This window comes from Podarcis vaucheri (assembly GCF_965113315.1).
Source record: "Podarcis vaucheri genome assembly, chromosome: 2".
NCBI classification, from domain to species: Eukaryota; Metazoa; Chordata; class Lepidosauria; order Squamata; family Lacertidae; genus Podarcis; species Podarcis vaucheri.
Genome location: NC_138760.1, coordinates 110,697,098 through 110,716,729, shown reverse-complemented (window position 1 = coordinate 110,716,729; position 19,632 = coordinate 110,697,098).

The window sequence follows — 19,632 nt, the reverse complement described above, 5'->3', positions numbered from 1 at the left end:
ATTGTTCATGTATGGGATAACAGCGGCCAGAATCTTAGTAGCAAGAAATTGGAAAAATACAGCAATACCTAACACGGCGGATTGGCAAATCTTAATGGTAGAATACCTGCAGCCAGCAAAGACGACAGGAAGGATAAGAAGCCAAACAAAATAAATAGTCTATAAGGATTGGATAATTTTTAAAGAATACTTGAAAAATTATGGTATAAAAGGAAACCTCTTGGGAGAATTAGACTGAACTTTGCATTGTATAATTATAAGTTTGTAGGGAAGTTAACAGAAACTATATAAGAAATTTGTAACTGTGCGGTATAAGATAATCAACAGATAAAGTACAGTGAGACTAATTGGAAGTCATTTTTAATTTCTTGTTTTATAATCGTTCACATCATTGGGAGTACAAATCATGTTAGTTATAAGAATTGTGCTGTTTCATATATTGCTATTGTCTGTTTGTCAATTTATAGTTTATTTGTTTGTATGTCTGTTGGTTTGTTTGTTTGCTTTCCTGACATAAATGTATCTATTTTAAAACAATAAAGATATATCACATTTAAAAAAGACTTCCAAATGCTCAAAAAAGTATTTGGGAGTCTTTCCCCACCTCCACTTTAGAATCACAACGGGACTGGCTTAAAAAGGGACGGGGAGCCTTCTCCCCCTCTTCCCTTATAAGCCTGATTTCCCTCCGATGAGAGCAAAAGGGATGTTGGCCACCTGTCACATTTGGTCTGTGATGGAGATCCTGATCAGGAAGTGGTCCTTAAGAGTCAGAAAGCTTCCTCTTGCCTGTTCTATGTAAACCCACCTAGTCAGCCTAGCTAAGGAGAGGCAGTTTGGATGGGCAATATTATTATTATTATTATTACAATCCTAAAAAGAGGTTCAAGTGATGTACATGACAACACATTTGTGCTATCTAAGTTGCACATTATGAAGTTACGTTGGTCACAAGAAATGTTGCGTGTTAAACACATTTTGGGTAGTGTCCAACCACATTTTCTTAATGCTAAGAAACTCAAAGAAGAGAATAAAGTTAAACTACGTAGATTTTTCTTATCATTTATTTGGGTGGAGTATGTGTTTTGTGACCAATGTAACACGCACAACCAATCTTGCTCCTAGCATAAAATTGCCAGTTCAGCAAATGAGAAAGCAGAACTATCACTACAATAAAGGGTCATTAACCTTTTGTCTGTTTTCTTGGAGAGGTCTTTATCTGAATTTTAGGGAGGTGGAATAGAGATGTTCTGAGTTATCTTGCATGTGATGCTTCTGGTTGTTTTACTCACATCTAAAATGCCATTTTGAAAAACAGATCACAAAACTTTGGGAAATTATCTTTAAAATCATATTAAATTTAACGAGCTATTCAACATTGGAACCATCTACCTCCAAAGGTGGTGGACTCTCTTTCACTGAAGGTCTTTAAACAAAGGTTGGATGGCCATTCTGCCAGAGATTATTTGGCTGTGATTTTTGGGATCCCTCCCAACGCTACAATTCTATGATTCCATATATAACCTGTTAACTATATGTGAAGATGAAAAATGGCTCTCTAGGTTTGATGTTTTCATAGAATCACCTGCCATACAAGCAAACAAAACTCTGGCTATTAATTTGACAGCTTTTGGGTTATATTTGGCGGGGTGCCTTTGACACACTCACACAGAGTCTGTTCTTAGCCCTTGGGTGGCAAAAGGATGCCATTCGCTTATGGTTTGACAAATATGATCCTGCCCATCTGCCACTGGGCAGGATGGGGAAATCTGCCAGTATCTCACCTTGTCTCCAATTAACATACAGGTGCTTGTGGAAATACCCCAATGTCCCCAAAGACCGGTGTTTTCCAGCCATTCTGGCTCAAATTTGAAGGAGGGGAGGGAAAACAGGTGCCAGAGGGTATGTTTTGAGGGGCAGGGGAAGTGCCAGGTGTCAGCAAAGGGAGGGATGGACGAGAAATTCAAACCCGTGAACTTGTATGTGTCCTGGAGACAAGAACAGAGCCCCTCACCAAAGCCAATTCCTCCTAAAGCCTTCCTCCTCCCACCTGAATCTAGGTCCGTTCTGACTCTGAAATCCACCTCTGTGTGATCTCCTGTTTGTGGGGAAGTTCCTAGCATCAGAAGATCAAAACAGGGATAAACAACTGAAGGTTTGAGGGCCAACTGCAATCTCTCCTTGACCCCAGGGATGTTTCCTGCTTGCCCTTTGCGTGCACACACATACACACATACAGGCAGCTGCCACAATGATTTGTCAGAAATGCTGGATTTTTATTTTTTTTGGTAATACTAAAACACAAACAGCTGTAAGATCCAAGTACAATTTGAAGTTCTGGTTAAAGCCGTATGCAGTAGGGAACCTGTAGCTCTCCAGAAGTTGCCGGACTACCAACTCCCATCATCCCTGACCAGGGGTCATGCTGATTGGTGCTGGAGTCCAACAATATCTAGAGCAGGTATAGGCAAACTCAGCTCTCCAGATGTTTTGGGACTACAGTTCCCATCATCCCTGGCCACTGGTCCTGTCAGCTAGGGATCATGGGAGTTGTAGTCCCAAAACATCTGGAGGGCCGAGTTTGCCTATGCCTGATCTAGAGGGCCACAGGTCATTCCTCCCACCCACCAGCCACTGCCCTATGCAGTTTGAGACAGGAGAGCAATGGTGAAGGCAATTACACCTATGGAGATCGCTCTACTTTTCTGTGCTTTTAAAAAGCAACAGTCCAAGAGGAGACAGAAGAATCACAGGAGAGTTACAGGATGACTTGAAGTTGCCAAATTAGTGTTTCATGTTGTGCCCTGTAAAAAAATGAGTAAACGAAGCACAGTGGAAAAAAACTTTCATCTGTTTTCAGATTTGAACATGGCTCCTGCTATCTTTATACCCTGCACAGTTGGTTTGTAGTCATTATTTTTGTAATTTTTGTGTTGCTGTTTTGAAATTGTTTTCTGGGCTGTTAGACCCCCTAGAACAGATATATTCAACGAGGTCCCCTCCAGGTGCTGTTGGACTCCAGTTCCCATCAGCCCCAGCATGATCCATGGTCTGAAATCATGGGAGTTGTAGTCTAACCGCATCAGAAAGAAGCCACCCTGTCGGCTAGAAGTTTTGCTTTAAACTGAAGGGCATGGTTATTAGGATACAGTGGTACCTCGGGTTACATACGCTTCAGGTTACAGACTCCGCTAACCCAGAAATAGTACCTCGGGTTAAGAGCTTTGCTTCAGGATGAGAGTAGAAACTGTGCTCCGGCAGTGCGGCAGCAGCGGGAGGCCCCATGAACTAAAGTGGTGCTTCAGGTTAAGAACAGTTTCAGGTTAAGAACGGACCTCCGGAACGAATTAAGTACTTAACCCAAGGTACCACTGTACTTAGAAATAAATAATGAAATAAGGGCCTCAAAAGGGAGCAGTGCCCAGTTAAAAAAAAGGAAGGCACAACATGAAACACTAATTTGGCAACATACAGTTTTAGTACCCCCACACAGTCGCAATTGTAGTATCAGCTGAAGCAACTTTGTGAACTGCCCTCAAACCCTATCATTATTATGTTGTTGTTTGTTTTGTTTTGTTTTAAGACATCTATATGCCTCATGAGAAGAGAAGACTCCCTGGAAAAGACCCTGATGTTGGGAAAGATTGAGGGCACAAGGAGAAGGGGACGACAGAGGACGAGATGGTTGGACAGTGTTCTCGAAGCTACCAGCATGAGTTTGACTAAACTGCGGGAGGCAGTGGAAGACAGGAGTGCCTGGCGTGCTCTGGTCCATGGGGTCACAAAGAGTCAGACACGACTAAACGACTAAACAACAATATGCCACTTAATTTGCCTCTCTAAGTGGTGTACATAAAAGTGGGCATTCAGGGTGTTCAGGCATCAAGACCTGAAAGGCAATCAGATGGGAAGAACACAAGCAAGAATAATCTTTCCCAGTGGGATTTTTTGCACAGGGAGAACGGCTCAAGTGATAACATGGTATCACTTGATGTTGATGATGAGGGCACACATCTCCCAGGTTTGCTGTTTAATCCCTCTTGTAGGCTTAAAAAACAACAACCCCAACAACAAATCTCTGATCGGGTGGGGAAGCAGCCTGCACACCTGCATGTTGAGTCAGAGCCACAGGTGAAACCCAATCCCAATAAGCTGCTTGGAGAGGGTCTTGGGTTCCCTCCTTCTCTACGTTAATAGGGTGGGAAGGACGCGCAGGCCTTCTGTTCCCCACTTGGCATCGTTTGAAGCCATCTGGGCTCATCTGGACGCTGAAGTCACTTTGGCGCCTCTCGTCTCCACCTCTTCTCCCCCCCCCCCACACATATAGGCTTTGTTGCTGAACCGCCCCACCTACAACCAGGAGCTGCAATTAAGCAGAGCTCCCACCCCACCCCTCCGCTAATTTATTTGGGGTCTGCTGTATTGTATTCAGGATGGAGGTGTGTTTGTGAGAGCGGTGAGCTCTGTTTTGTTGTGCCTGCTCTGATTCCCTGCAGCTGTGATGTCTGAAACCCAGGGATGTGGAATAAGGAAACCGTTGTGTGGAATCAGGATCCTATGGCAACCCAAACAGCAACGGGATAATAACTGGGCGGCAGTGGGAGGGGGAAACGACACACCACTAGGAGCTTGGTCACAAACTGAGGCAACCACAGCCCAATAAGCTAACACCAGCTTGATGAAAGCAGCCGAGCCTGACATCCAGGCCAGCCCAGCCCTTGAACTTGAATTTGCCATTTGACTTTACACACTGAGTAATCAGTCACAGGCCGCCATGCATTTAAAGCACATGGCTTTCCGCAAAGAACCCTGGGAAATGTAGTTTGTTAAGGGTGCTGGGAACCATAGCTCTGTAAGGAGTGAACTACCATTCCCAGGAACAGACACTGCTCAGTGGGATGTACTTCCTGGGGTGTGGATAGGACTGTGTCTTAAATACAGTGGTACCTCGGGTTACAGACACTTCAGGTTACAGACTCCGCTAACCCAGAAATAGTACCTCAGGTTAAGAACTTTACTTCAGGATGAGAACAGAAATCGTGCGGTGGCGGCAGCAGCGGGAGGCCCCATTAGCTAAAGTGGTGCTTCAGGTTAAGAACAGTTTCAGGTTAAGAACGGACCTCTGGAACGAATTAAGTTCTTAACCCGAGATACCACTGTACATTTATTACCATTTTCTCTGGCTCCAGCTTACTCCCACTGCATGGCAAAGTGACTAACACTGCGTATGCCTCCAGAGAAGTGAGTCCTGCTGAGTTCAATAGGGCTTCCTCCCATCCAGGGGGAAATAACATTGCAACCTGACAGACTGAGGCATAATCCTCTGGCACCAACTGTCTGGGGTTTGCACCAAAGCACAACAGGCCTTACGATTACTATTTTCAATTATTATTACAATTTATACGGTGCCTTTCATTATTCTCCCGCTCTATTTTATATTCACAACAACCCTGTGTGGTAGGTTAGGCTGAGAAAGAGGCCCAACCTAGCCCCACCCATTGACCTTCCTGGCGGAGTGTGGACTTGAACCCAGGCCCTAGTCTTGACAACCACCACACAACCACAAGCAGCTGGTTTGGGGCCTGTTGAAAAGCTAGCAAATGGTTTGCGATTCCAGTTATTATTTTGGGGAGGGGGCGGGGCGCGGCGCTCCGACTACCAACCCTGGATGAGATCTTCACGTCTCGCATCTTGAAGAAGTCACATAATATTCTGAGAGATCCCACCCACCCTGCTCACAACTTCTTTGAACTATTGCCTTCGGGCAGAAGATATAGGACAATGAAAACACGAACCACACGCCTTCTGAATAGTTTCTATCCAAGAGCTCTGATTGCACTAAATAATGATCTCAGGGCCAGTTGCAAGGTTTAGTAAGTAGGGAGTGGAAGGAATGAGATAGGTTTTAGGTTATGTTATGCCTTTAATAGGTCATGCTATATTCTGGATTATGTTATGTTTTATAGATTATGTCTAAATAGGATGAGAGTTCGGAGATAAGTGCAAATGTATATGTGTACCCGGTCTTTGGGTGGGTGTTTGATTTTCGTTGTTGTGTATACTGTGTATATACGGACAATGACAATAAATTTATCTAATTCTTAGATTGGTTTGCATCAGAAGAATTTGGGCACAAGACACTTTTGACACAGGTAGGTCTGCAGGAAGTGCCAGACGTCTTGGGGACGGAGTGTGTTTGCGCTCGCGCGTCTGAGTGTCTGTCCTACTCTGGAGCAGGGTGAGCACTGGAAATGGGTGAGAGAAACCAGTAGCACTTGAGGCGGAGCAAGCAGCAGGCCCGGCCCGGGAGGGATTTAGCCAGAGCACAGCAAGACCAAAAGCGAAAGTGGCTCGACGGTTGCGAGAGCAAAGGAGAAGTTCGTTTGGAGGAGGCGAGTGTGTCTTTGTATGTGTGTACGCGCGCGGGGGGGGGAGGGGGGATTCCAGGCTTTCCCGAGCCCTGATTGGCTGCGGCGGCCTTCCCAGGAGAGGAAGGAAGGGGGCAATTCGCTGGTCCTCTCTGCATAAAGTAGCCTCCGCGAGGAGCAGCGCAGAAAGGGCCGGGGCAAACAGGCTGGCACGCTTTTCAGAGCTGTGCCCACGCAGCCTGGCCGGGCCGTGCCTCGACTTGCCCATTAGGCGGGCGGGCAGGCAGGTTCCCTCCCGACGTGCCTGGCTCTTGTGCCGTGGTCTGGATCCGCGGCACGCAAAGCTGAGCGAGGGCACTTGGTCGCCCCGCTTCCACAGACTGGCAGGTGAGAGGTGGGTGATGCGCGCCTGGGTGGGAGAGAGGGGGCATCAGGAGGGCTGGCACCTCACACCTGTTTCTGCACAGCACATATATATATATATATATATATATATATGGGAGAGAGAGAGAGAGGTAGGTTAAACTCCACTGGAGTGTCTCCACACATTATTCTTACCCGGAGTAACTCAAAAGACTTGCACGTTCATCACAACGTTTTAATGGTCAGGCCAGAAATACACAGGTAACAGGATGGTGTGGCTGATCGGGGGCGGGGGTTGCGAGTGGAGGAAAGCAGTTGCGTTGAACCCCACAGACAGGGTGTGGCCTGTGCTAAGGAAGCAGTGTACACAGTGAGGCCAAAGAACTAGGAAGAGAGCAGGATCAAAGTGAAAACAGGGGCGAAACTAGGCTATACTTCATCCGAGCCAAAGACCCAGTTTGCTGCCACCACCATTCCCGCCCCCCGCACTGGGTATACTGTGCTTTTAAGAAATGCAACAGGCAGAAATGCAACAGGTAGATCCTTTACCTTGTCACTGCCTCTGGTTTCATCAAGCCAGGTGTCCTCAACTGGTGGCATTGGCAAATTGGCAAAAGGAATTGGGTGTGGTGGCTAGGAAGCAAGGGGCAGTTTCCTCCCAAGAACCTTGCATTTCTCAATGCCGCAAAATACTTCCCTCCCTAACCCAAACTAGTGCCAAGAGTGGGAGAGCAGGGATCCACATCTCTGCTTGGAACAGAGAGATCCCAATTTTGCCAGAAGCTTGCTGAGTGGTCTCAGGCAGGCCACCACCTTCTGCAACCCCCCCCCCAAACATCCATCTGTAAAAACTGGGGAATAGTGGCAGTGGGTTTGAGGAAAAGAATACTGGAAGAAGGAAATGTTACTACAACTCCTAAGGTATGTTTTATTCCCCCGTGGCACAAGATGTTACAAGGTATCTAAATTAACAGGAAATATTCTGGGCCAACTCTGAGTTTCTGCAAGAATTGAAGGTATACCCCCCTCTAAAAAAAGTCCTCTTTGTTCCATACTTTTCAGAGTTGAAGGCCAAACAATATGTTGAGAGACGAATGATCAGGTTTTCTATATTTCTTTCTCAGCATTCTTTGAGGGGTGGTGAGGAGCTGAACCAGGACTGTAGGGAAAGGGAGGTTTGCCCTTTCATAAGGATCATAATTTTAGGGGTGGGAAGGGGTGCACCCTGGAGAAGATTAAGCCCAACTGCCTGCACAGCACAGGAATCTTGAAATTACACCGAAGCAAAGAATAAAAGAATAACTAAGTCCGTTCCCCCCCCCGCCCTTTCATACCTCGGGCTTCATGTGGATTGTGAAACTCTTGTGCCTCCTTTAGTTTCCCCCTTTAGTTCCATGTGGCCTTCTCCTCCAAGTATTGCTGTTCCACACGTTCTCCTTCTGGATAAACAAATCCAGAGCTTCTCTGGGATGTCGATGCAGCTCTGCTTTTAGGATTTTCAGAGCATAGGGAATCTCTGGAGGAGAAAGAGTGGGACAGCAGTAGCTGAAGGAAAACGCCTGGACTGGCACTAAAACTCCCCCTCTCTGCTGTTTTCAGGTGGAAGTCGCTTCCCCTCAAAGCTGCTGTTTTGTAGGTAAACTTTCCAGTCCTTTAAAAAAAAAAAATGCATTCAGGTCTTGGAGCTTTTCAACACCTGCATAGCAGGCAGAAATCAACAGGTGAACCTTCCCCCGCCCTGGAGTCTCCATGCCAAGAAAAGCTGTTACTGCTTCTTTGTTGTTGTTTTTAACAGCTTCGCTGTTTGAAGTTGTATTATTTACTTACTTCCTGCCTTTCTTCCACTGTGGAACCCAAGGCAGCATTGCATGTGGTTCCCACATGCTCTCTCATTCAGTCACTGACCAGACTTGGACCTGCCTTTTGTACCTTTGGACCATGCTATGGGCATGCAGTGGCTAATGGCGCAGATCTTTTCAGCCATGACCCGCTGAAACTAATGAGCATGACTAAGTTAGCTCTGTTAATTTCAATGTGTCTGCTCAGAGTTGAAGACCACCCTTCGTTGCCTAGTCGTTTGGACTGCTTTGCTTCCTGGGAAAGCCCCCATTGGATGAGCTGGGACCCCCACACAGAGAGATGGTTCCTCTCCCCAATTATTTTCAGCAACCCCCTTGCTAGAGAGGCTGGATTTCAAATATTGGTGAGCTGCTCCTTTTCCAAATGAGAATTCGTGGGTTCCCCCTGTTTTACTGTAATTGGATCTGTTCTGGTGTCTTCAGTGGCAGGCTGACACACAGGAATTTAGGAGGGGACACATTTCCAGCAGAGTGTGTGTGTGTGTGTGTGAGAGAGAGAGAGAGAGAGAGGAAGAAGGGGAAATTCCACCTGTTAAACAACGCCTCAGTATCTGGTGGCTGTTCAGCTTACCAGAGCCCTGTAGCAAAAAGCGGCAAACCTACAGAGCAGTCAGTCCATTGTGACCCTTGTATTTGGAGAGCAGTCAGTCCATTGTGACCCTTGTATTTGGATCACATGCTTGGTTCTCTGAATCGGAATTCAGAGGCACAACCGAGACTTCCGATCGAGGTGGTTTATGTTTTCAGAAGTGCGGCCAATGGTTTCGATCTGTAACAACAAAATGAGGTGACCTTGTGGGTTTTGAGGACAAAGGCTGCAACACATTGGTTGTGTTTCCGCAGGTTCAAAAAGCAGTTTAGAGATCTGCTATGGATTTATTTTTTTATTTAAAAAAAGAGGAAATGGGGGGATGGGGAATCCGCGTTTGCTGTTCTGCTGACATGTGTATTTTTGTCTCTCTGGGGGTTTTTTTTGGGGGGGGTTGTGCACACTGGAACACACACACAACCAAAATTGACTTTTGACCTTGGGGGAGTTAAAGAGCTGTTTGGGCACTGTCTGAGATGGCTTTGGGTGCAAGTGGCTGGTTCTGCAGGTGGAGCGATGGATGGAAAGATGAGGACTGGGTTCCTTTCTGTCCCTTATCAGTCCTTTGATCCATCCACTACTTACAGCCTAATCCTATGCACATTTACTTCAGGGGAAAGGGCTGAGGTGCTCAGTGGGACTCACTCCCAAATAACCCTGCACAGGATTGCAGCACCCTTTGTGTTCTTCGAGTTAGGCTGCCTCTGCGCCCAGCGGAAACCACGGCTCCAGCGCAGTAGGAAGCAGAAGGGAGGCTTGTGGTGTGCGGTGTAGCACTTAAATTAGGAAGGGCGTAGCTGTGAGGCAGCGTATCCCCTGAAAGCACGCAAGCACCAGCACAGCAACAGATCATGCACCAGTACAGACCTGCTGTGAGTGGGCGAGGCCTGGGTTCAAGTCCCTTCACTCGGCCGTGAAGTTCACCGGGCAAACCTTGGGGCCACCGACCGCTTGCCTCTCAGCCTAAACTACCTCACAGGGTTGTTGTGGGGATTTGACGATGAGGGAGAGAACCATGCATGCTGCCCTGAGCTCCTTGGAGGGAAAAAAGGTGGTTTATCAATGTAAAAAATATAAATCAGCAGGACAGGCTCCAGAGGTGTTGGAATCTCCTGGCGTAGAAAAGTGACAGTTGACTTACTCCAGAGACTGCCACCAGGAGATACTGTATGTAGAGCACAAAACAAACTGACTTCCTAGGGACTATGGAGGGAGGGATGGCTATTGCTCTAGTCCAAAAAGGAAGAGAGAAAAGGAGGTGCTGTGAAGTTCCTGTGGCCAAACTTTCCCTGAAGGTGTCAGGTCAGTTTTTGTTGAGGAACCACAAGTTGGACCTTTGGCCGGAAGAGAGTTGCCTTTCTGAGGTGGTGGAAGAGCCCGCCAACTATTCGCTGTAAGAAGCATGGCTGGCGTGCTCGGCACTTTACCAGTGGTCACATGAGAACGGCATAAACGGTGCCCTGACTTAAAAGACCACGGGGCTGCACTGCCTTTACACAGAAAAAACCGTGTGTGTTTATTTTCAATGGCCACCCCATCCGCATCGATGTCCACCAGGCACCACTGCCAAGGCCAGTTGTGGTATCTGCTAAAGCCAGTTGTACGGAAGGGTCGTAGCTCAGTGGCAGAGCTTCTGCCTTGCATGCACAAGGTCCCAGGTTCAATCCCTGGTGTCTCCAGGTAGGACTGGGGTGGTTCCTTGCCTGAAACCCTGGAGAGCCACTCACAGTCAGGGCTTAGCCACACTTTCCTTTCATCCGCACTTTCCAGGCATGGTCCATGCTTTAAGCCGTGTATCTGAGTGCCATCCCCCTTTTTTGCTAGCTTTCCCCGCAAAAACTTACTCTTTAAAGTTGAATCAGAGCAAACAGCAGAAAACCCAAATTACTGTTGGTTCCATTTCAGCTTTAAAGAACAGGTTTCCGAGGGGAAAAGTCCAGAGCTCCTGGACAGAATGGGGCAAAAGCTAGGTGTGGAGAAGCCCTCAGTGTAGACAATAATGAGCTAGATAGATGAGGCAGATTCCATTTCCCTTTCTGTATTATTGCCAGTCCATTATCTTGCTTGCAGAATAAAGATGCTGGATTGTTTGCAGAATGGGAAAGTTGTCATTTTGTCTGGGATTAACATCTCTTCCAGTACCTAGAGACAGGAGTGTCTTTGTGGCACAGGCTGAGTGAGGTCTGGGAAGAAGCCCTAAGGGGTAGGGAAGCCTTGGGCCCTTGACAGACGCAAGCTGGAACAGAGATGGGGGAATCTATGTGACCCTGTGGATTTTTTGTACTACACTTTCCACGTGGCGCTGTGGTCTAAACCACCTGCCTATTTATTTAGCTAGCTAGTTCCATCCATGTGCACTGTGCCTTTACAGAGGGAGAACAAGAAGAGAGGTCTCTGCCCCAAGCAGCTTACATTCTAGGATTCAGCACAGAGGAGGCAGCAGAGGGAACAGAGCAGGGGAAGAAGAATGCATTCCTTTAGCCCTAGCTGGCAGCGCCAACTTTGGTCTGCCCATTTACTATTTCCCCGCTGGTCCATCTGGGCTTATTTGCCTAGATCTAGAAAAAGATGGGGATTGTGGGTGATGTGGGTCTCTGTGTGCTACAACAAAGGGCAATTGGAAATGTGCATCTGTATTGCTGTTCACAAGCAACAGTTTTCTTCTTCTGTTGGGCAAGGAATACCTGCAGGGGACATTTAGCAGCAGGGAGGGCTTTCTACCCACCCACCTCTTCTCCTTCCTCTCCAGCTGGGCATGAGACTTGCAGAAAGGCCCCAGGGAGGAGAATGAGAGAAAAGTTGCTGGACAGAATTGCCAGAAGGGGTGGGGGGCAGCCTCCCTCCCTCCTGCACTGCTAACTGGGTCCAGTCTAACCAGTGGGCAGTGTAGATGCTGGGTTTGTTGTGTGGCACCCTGTAGGAGGTTATAAAATAAAATTGGAGAGAAGGCAGTTTGTTCTGTGGATTATTTTAATGGTTGGCCTTCGTGTTTTCAGCACGAACAACAGGTGTTGTCTGTCCCACCCCTCCTATGCATTGCTTCTACCCTTTGTGGGGGGGGGGGCATCAGGGCGGGTTGCAAAATCCACCCGACTCTAATGCAAGATGGTCCTTTCCTTCCCCTCCTTTTCCTATGATAGTCTCTCTCCCCCCCACCCCCTTGATTCTCTCCTTCTCTAATTTTCTGCTTAGCACAATGCATGCATCTGCTCTGCAGAGGAAAGGGTTACAAGGAAGTGGAATAACAATAAAAGATTTGAAATTTGACCCTGGCAAATCTACCTCCTCTTGTTTGAGCTTTAAGCCTGGCTGCATCCCAGGGGCATAATAACAGCGGGGAGTTGTGTGGCACAACAGCCAGAAGGAAGATCAAGGGGTGGGTGGGGGTGGGAGTGGGAATACCACCTTTCCTTGTGGAGTGTGTGTGCCAGCAAGGGACTAGGAAGTGGGTGGAGAAATAGACACCTGCCAAGGTGGGGCATGGTAATAGGGAAACTATTTAATGTATGCCAGGCAGAATTACCAGCGAAGCTGTTTGCACAAGTGATGTTGAAATTGGTTGGGGTTTTGTTTGTGATTTGCATTTTCCTCCCCTTGCAGAGTCCATTCACAACCGACTCCCTTCCACCTTCCTGCATTGCTTAGCAGCACTCACAAGCGAAGGTGCATTGTAGGCTGGCAGGTGTTCTCATTTCTCTCTCCCCCCCCCCTTGCTAGTCTCACCTGGGCTAGGCTGATTCCTGAAAGGAAGTGCTTCTTCACACAACACATTAATTACTTTAAAGAAATTGCAGAGAGCAGATGTGGCAGCAACTGATTGGCATAGGATGGGGGGCTTTCAAATGATTTTTCTTTCTTTCCAGAAATCTGTGGTCTACCCATGGCCATGAGCCATGTTTTCTAAATAGAGCCCCCAGGTGTTGTGGGGACAAACAGCAGCGGAGGGCTATTGCACTCAGGTACTGGCTGCGGGCTCCGTAGAGACAGCTGGTTCACCGCTGTAGAAATGGGAGATTTGGAATACATGGAACTTTAATCTGATCCTGCAGTGCTCTCCTTATATTATAAATGCAAATCTAGTAGTAGTAGTAGTAGTAGTAGCGTCAGCAGCAGTAATAATAGCAATAACAATAATAAAAGTAAAAATAGTAGTAATAATAATAATATATTGTTTATTTTATATACCAAGATCTGTTTACTGCTTAATCCAATAATAATAATAATTCTAACCCGTCTGCATATTCTTAGTCCAAACAGTTGCAGGATCAGTGCAGATGACACAGGAGAAACAGCACAAAGGACAGCAAGCATTGTGCAAAACCTTCGAGCTGTTCGGCCCAATTTGTTAAACCCCCACCCACCGGAATCTCCTTAAGCAGTCTCTTCAATGAACCTAAACCCTTTTATCTTATTTGATACTTTTGTCCTCCAAGGAGCTCAAGGCGGCATCCCTCTCTCGTTTATCCTCACAACAACCCTGCGAAGTAGATTAGGCTGAGAGATGGAGACTGGTCCAAGGCCACGCAGGAACCACGTGGAACCGAGGTCTCCAAAGCCCAGCATTCTTAACCAGGGCATCATTATTTGACTGAATGTGCTTAAGTTCCACTTGGAGTTAAATTAGCTTCTGTGTAAAAAGGTCAGGGTGCCCATGATTTTCCTCTGTAGACAAATACAGGAGAAATTATAAGAACATAAGACTAACCTCACTGGATCAGCCACTCAGTGCCTCCAACAGCGGAGGTAGTAAAGTCAGGCAAATAAAGTCTGGTAAACAAGTACAATCAGGCAGGTAGCATTTGATACCAAGTCAGGACACAACAGCAACTGGCACTAAAGAGGGGCTTCTGGAAAAACGTGCGCTGTGTTGCTGAGGAATCTGCCGAAGGACTTATTGACCCTGGCTGGGCTTTCTCTCCTTACAGGACCTGTAGCAGCTCCTCTGCGCAGAAGCCATAGCTGCTCTTGGAACTGTCTCCGCGCTCCTTGCATAAATCTCATCTCATGGGGGTTGACAGTGTGTGACCTTCTTCCCTTCAGCGATGGAGCCTGCCTCTTTGCCCAGGCCTCAGTACCACCTTGCCTTCCTTCTGCGGCCAGCCAGCTTCTTCAGTGATGATGACGACAGCGTGTTAGCGGGCAACGGAATCCCAAAAGCAGCTGTTTTTCTCTTAGCATTCCAGCTGCACTTGGATTTCGTTCCCTGCTCTCCTGCTCTGCTCTTCTGGAGTTGGTTTGGTCTCCTCCTTAACTTGAGACATGGGAAAAGAGGCTGCGGCTTCTGGCGGTGGGGCTATAGGAAAAGGAACAAGGGGTTTTGCATGCAGAGCAAAGATTCTGCTCTCCCTCATAATGAGAGCTAGAAATCCAAATCACAGCAAAGTTCCTCAGGGTCTTGCAGATGTCATCCGCTGTCAATTGGCTCAGCTAGCTTTTCATTTGAGCTATATAGAAGAGGAAAACGGGATGCAGATTCCATTCACAGCCGACTCCCTAGGTGGCAACAGATGCGATTGCTGTGCAAAATGATTGTGACTGGGGGGGCGGGTTCCTTAACCGGTTAATTGTTGAGACAACGGTGAAACTTTAATAGCCAGGTAGCAAATGAAAAACCTAAAGCAAGAGGGGCGGGGGGGGGGGGCGGGATCCTGGGTTGTTTAGGGAAAATAGCCAGGTGCCAATCTGAGGAGTAGCTTTAAAAAAAAGTGTCTTTGCGCCTTTCTTCATGTGCTGCATAATCAGCTTATGGAATTATTGACAAAGGGGTGTTGTGATGACAGCTGCTATGTATGGTTTTTTGTTTTAAAAAACATATTAAACCAATGGATGGCAAATAGGTCTATCAACGGCTATTTGCTAGAACAGCTGGGAACAGAACTTCCACATATAGGAAGCCTCTAATTGCCAGAATAAACAAGAGGGGCTGGATATACTCTGCCACGTCAGTTTCCAAAAAGCATCTAACTAGGCCACTTTGGGTTGCTGCACTATCTAGATCTTGGTGTCTCCAATAGGGGCCTTTTCCAAACAGCCGGTTCATTGAGCATTCATCCTGAATCATTTTTGGGGGGAAATAGACAGCACTGGCTGCTTCATGAGCCTTCACTCTGGTTTGTTGGTTGGGGAGGTTCTATGGCATTGCACGAAAGCAAGGGTTACCCAGCGCTTTCCACGGCATTTCTCAAATTGCTTTCCTTCTCACAAGTCCCCTATCTTCTGGAGAAAGCAGGTTTGTTATGCAGGGGCACTAAATCAGCTTCACATGCAGAATCCCATCTGGAAACTACGACGGTCTGGAAGCGTCTCGGGGGACGGGGAAGCATGTGGTTGGACTACAACTCGCATCATCCCTGACCATTGGTCATACTGGCCCGAAGCTGATGGGAATTGGAAGTCCAACAATATCTTGAGGAGTCCAGTATGGAAAGACAATTTTCAAGTTACTGATGTATGTACCTGTAAAAAGGGAGCATTCTCACAGCATGGGAGAGGATATATTTTGACCACCAGAGGCGGCTAGAGGTTTGAGGTAGAAGTCCTTAAGGCAGCAGGCTTAAGGAGGGACTGCTGGAATGGTGTGCTGTTTTGGCAGCACCGTGGAGGTGTGAGTCGGGTGTGCCTCTGGGTTTGTTCACGTCTCTGTCCTCTAAAGATAGTGGTTTGTTTCCTGAGGGGGTGGAACTACCAGATCTGGATCTGTCAATGTGCTACAGTCAGCAAGCACTTCCAGCCACAAAGTGGATAAGGCCATCTGCGATCTGGGGCAGGAAGGGCCCAATCACGCGATGTGGGCATGAACTTCCTGTTCTGGGCACAGCACAGGCAGAGTTGGGATTGAGAGGCCCAGGGTTCAGCAGATCTAGAAGCAGGGAGGGTGGTTCACAGTAGGGGCAGTGGTGACTGGTAAAGTGGGAGCCCAGTAATGGGTGGAGCCACAGTTCATGGCAGTCAGAGCCAACCGATTCAGTTCTAGTTTTGTCCCAGTCTTCTCCCTCCACACAGCAGAGTTCTGCAAGGGCAGCCTTGGCACTGAGGAGGGGGAAGCTGGCATGCATTGCCACCCGCACCCCCCAGGCTGTAGGCAAGAAGGCTGGCAGGCGAGGGCTGGCTGAAGGCAGGCAGAGATTGGTGAGGCAATGCCCCATTGGCTCTGAAGGACCAGCCTCCATTGAATATAGGCCCTTTGGTCAAGGGTGGGCAACCTTTCTTCTGTCAAGGACCGCATTCCCTCAGGGGTCATTGGTCACAAACCGAAACAGGGCTGGAACCAAAGTGGGCAGGCCTACTCCTCCTCTCTCTCTCTAACACTTCCATAAAGGACATAAGGAGAGCTTGCTGGATCAGGCCAGTGCTGCGTCTAGTCCAGCATCCTGTTCTCACAGTGGCCAACCAGATTCCTGTGGGAAACCGACAAGCAGGATTCGATCACAAGAGCTGTCTCTCCTCCTGCGGCTTCTGTAAAACTGGTATTCAGAACATTGCTGCCTCCAGCTGTGGAGCCAGAGTAGAGCCATCGTGGCTAATAGCCATTGATAGCCCTCTTCTAATTCTCTTTTAAAGCCATCTAGGTTGGGCGCCATTACTGCCTCGTTTGGGAGCGAGCTCCATATCTTGGCGGTGTGAAGAAGTAGTTTCTTTTATCTGTTTAGCTTTCAGCTTCAGTGTATGGCCACGAGTTCTAGTCTTGCGAGAGGGAGGGAGAAAAACACTTCTCTTATTCACTTAACACAAGAGCTTTTAAACTTCTACCATGTCACCACTTAGTCGCCTTTTCTCTAAACAAAGACAGTCCCCTCTCTTGTAGGGGAGTTCCTTCATTGCCTTGATCATGTATCGGTTGCTGAACTGTTTCCAACTCTATAATATCCTTTTCGAGGTTCTCTCTCTCCCGCCCCCCATCTGACACCCCCTTCTCTTAACATTTCTGTAGTAGGCCACATTCCAGCCACACAAGCCAGGGGTTTCTCCGATCCATACATAGGAGAGAGCAAGATATGTTCTCAACAGTTCAGGGAAACTTTCCAGCCAAGCAGAACCACTTGAGGAGGATGCAGAACAGGCCTGGTGAAGACTTGTCCCTTGAGGAGATTTCCACAGGCCAGGCAGAGAAGCCTGGAGGACTGAAGTTGTTCCCTGTGCATGAGATTCCCCTCACCCCCCAATGACTTTGGGGTTTGTTTCTCATCCTATGTTTTCTTTATTTACACCCAGCTCTTCCTCCCCATGGCACAGCAAACAGACATGATCTAAAAACGGAAACCAAGCAAAAACAACATTCTAAAATGGATTGAAAGCGGGTTATGCGTTTACCACCACAAAATGGGAGAGGAAACCAGCGCACCCAATAGCCACATAAAAGTATGACGTGGCTCTTAATGCTAAAAATGCATGGATGCTGCTGTTGTCTCTTGTGGTGTAAGGGGGGGGAGGGATATATTCCTAAGACTGTGAGGGTTTTCAGTATGGTTGGAGGGAAGGGAAGCTGGTACAGTGGTACCTCTGGTTAAGTACTTAATTCGTTCCGGAGGTCGGTTCTTAACCTGAAACTTCTTAACCTGAAGCACCACTTTAGCTAATGGGGCCTCCCGCTGCTGCCACGCCACCAGAGCACAATTTCTGTTCTCATCCTGAAGCAAAGTTCTTAACCCGAGGTACTATTCCTGGGTTAGCGGAGTCTGTAACCTGAAGCGTCTGTAACCCAAGGTACCACTGTACATTGAAAGATCATTGACTACTAAGGCTAAAGATTGATATACCTTCTCAAGAAAGAAGGGTGAGGGCTTCCTTTTTCTATCATATCAGTCTTCGGCTCACGTCAGAGACAGTTATTGGTAGCTCCTCATATCCTAACATTTTAAACGGTCACGGCTTCAGTGTCGTGGTACTTTGAGCTGCCATGTCCTCCTAAGAATCATGGAAACTAGTTTGTTAGTGGTGCTGAGGGCCATTGGGAGACACCCCCCCCCCCGACACAGAGCTATAATTATCATAGTGATTTAACAGTCAATCTCTCCTCAGGGAGCTCTGAGAGTTGTAGCTCTGGAAGTCATTTATGAACTGTAGGACACCCCTGCTCCTAACAGCAAACTTATATGGTGAAGTGCTGACAATACAGCAGCTATAAGGGGTGCCACTGAGGGAAAAGTGTGAAGTATCAACCTGCTTGTGGGAACCCTGGAGTTTGTAGCAGTACAAAAATATTTTTGAAAAAACACTTAAACGGGTAGCCCCACCCCCACTTAAAGAACAGCAGCAGCCTAATGAGAACTGAGCATGCTCAGCTGCCTTGCTGTCTGGAACCCTGAACAGGAGCACTCCTGTTAGGATGCGAGGATATGCACTGCAACATTTTGCTGCAGTCTCCCTGATCAGAACATAACTGTTATAAATAACTATCTTCAGTTTTCACCGTATACTAACCCGTGACCTAAACCGTTTCTTGATTCTGCCAAAAGTAATTTACAGCTGGGCACATACTGAAGTGACACGCTGAAGACTTGAAAGCCTTCGGAGTGACACATCTTCCCAATTGGTTGCTCTTTTGACCAGAGAGATTACAGGTAGTAAACTCTTCTTCTCCAGTGCGTTTATCCAAGGAGGAGTTGCCTTATAGTGCAGTGGCTACTAGCCGTCAATGGCTGTTATCCACAATGGCTGGGTAGTAACGTTTTTGAATACCAGTTGCTGGAAACCACAGGAGGGGAAAATGCTCTTTTGCTTAGATGCTTGCATGTTTGCGACGGGAATCTGGTCAGCCACTGTGAGAACAGGATGCTGGACTACATGGGCCTTTGGGCAGATCCAAAAGGTCCTTACTGTGTTCGTAAGGAAGCTCACCCAGCTCAAGACTATGAACAGGACCCTAGGGCCAGGGGGAGGGTCTGAAGCAGGGGACTTTCCAAGCCCTACCCTGTGAATGTTTTAACACTGCTGATGCCCTGGAATGTTCCTAGGACACCACCACCCTTAACCTGCAAATCTCTCCTCCCCAAGCTGGTGACTGGCTGGACTTGGTCATGTCAAATTGCAGAAGGCACCCACTGGAACAGAGCCAGGTTGGCTTCAAGACGAAGTTCCTGTATTCAGCCAGTTTCTCTAAGAGACATTTTTCTTCCCTGCAAGAAGTTCCAAGAACAAAACAAAACAAAAATCTTGGTGCCCAGGCATGAAGAGACCAGTGTGTGTGGATTGCACCTAGAGTGGATCAGATATCTTAAGCCTCACATGCACAGGGATGTTCAGGAGAAGAAATTGCTTTGGAATGACACGATCACTCCCGCTGAGCGAGCAGACACAACGGCCACGGGGATGTCGTGTCTGTCCAAAGCTCTTTCAAGGATCCCCATGAAAAAAATACAGCAGGGTGAACGAGTGAGCAGCTTTTCCAGTCCCAGACATTTCATGCAATGTCATGCGTCTTGTCTATAGCACAGATTCACTCATTCATTTCATA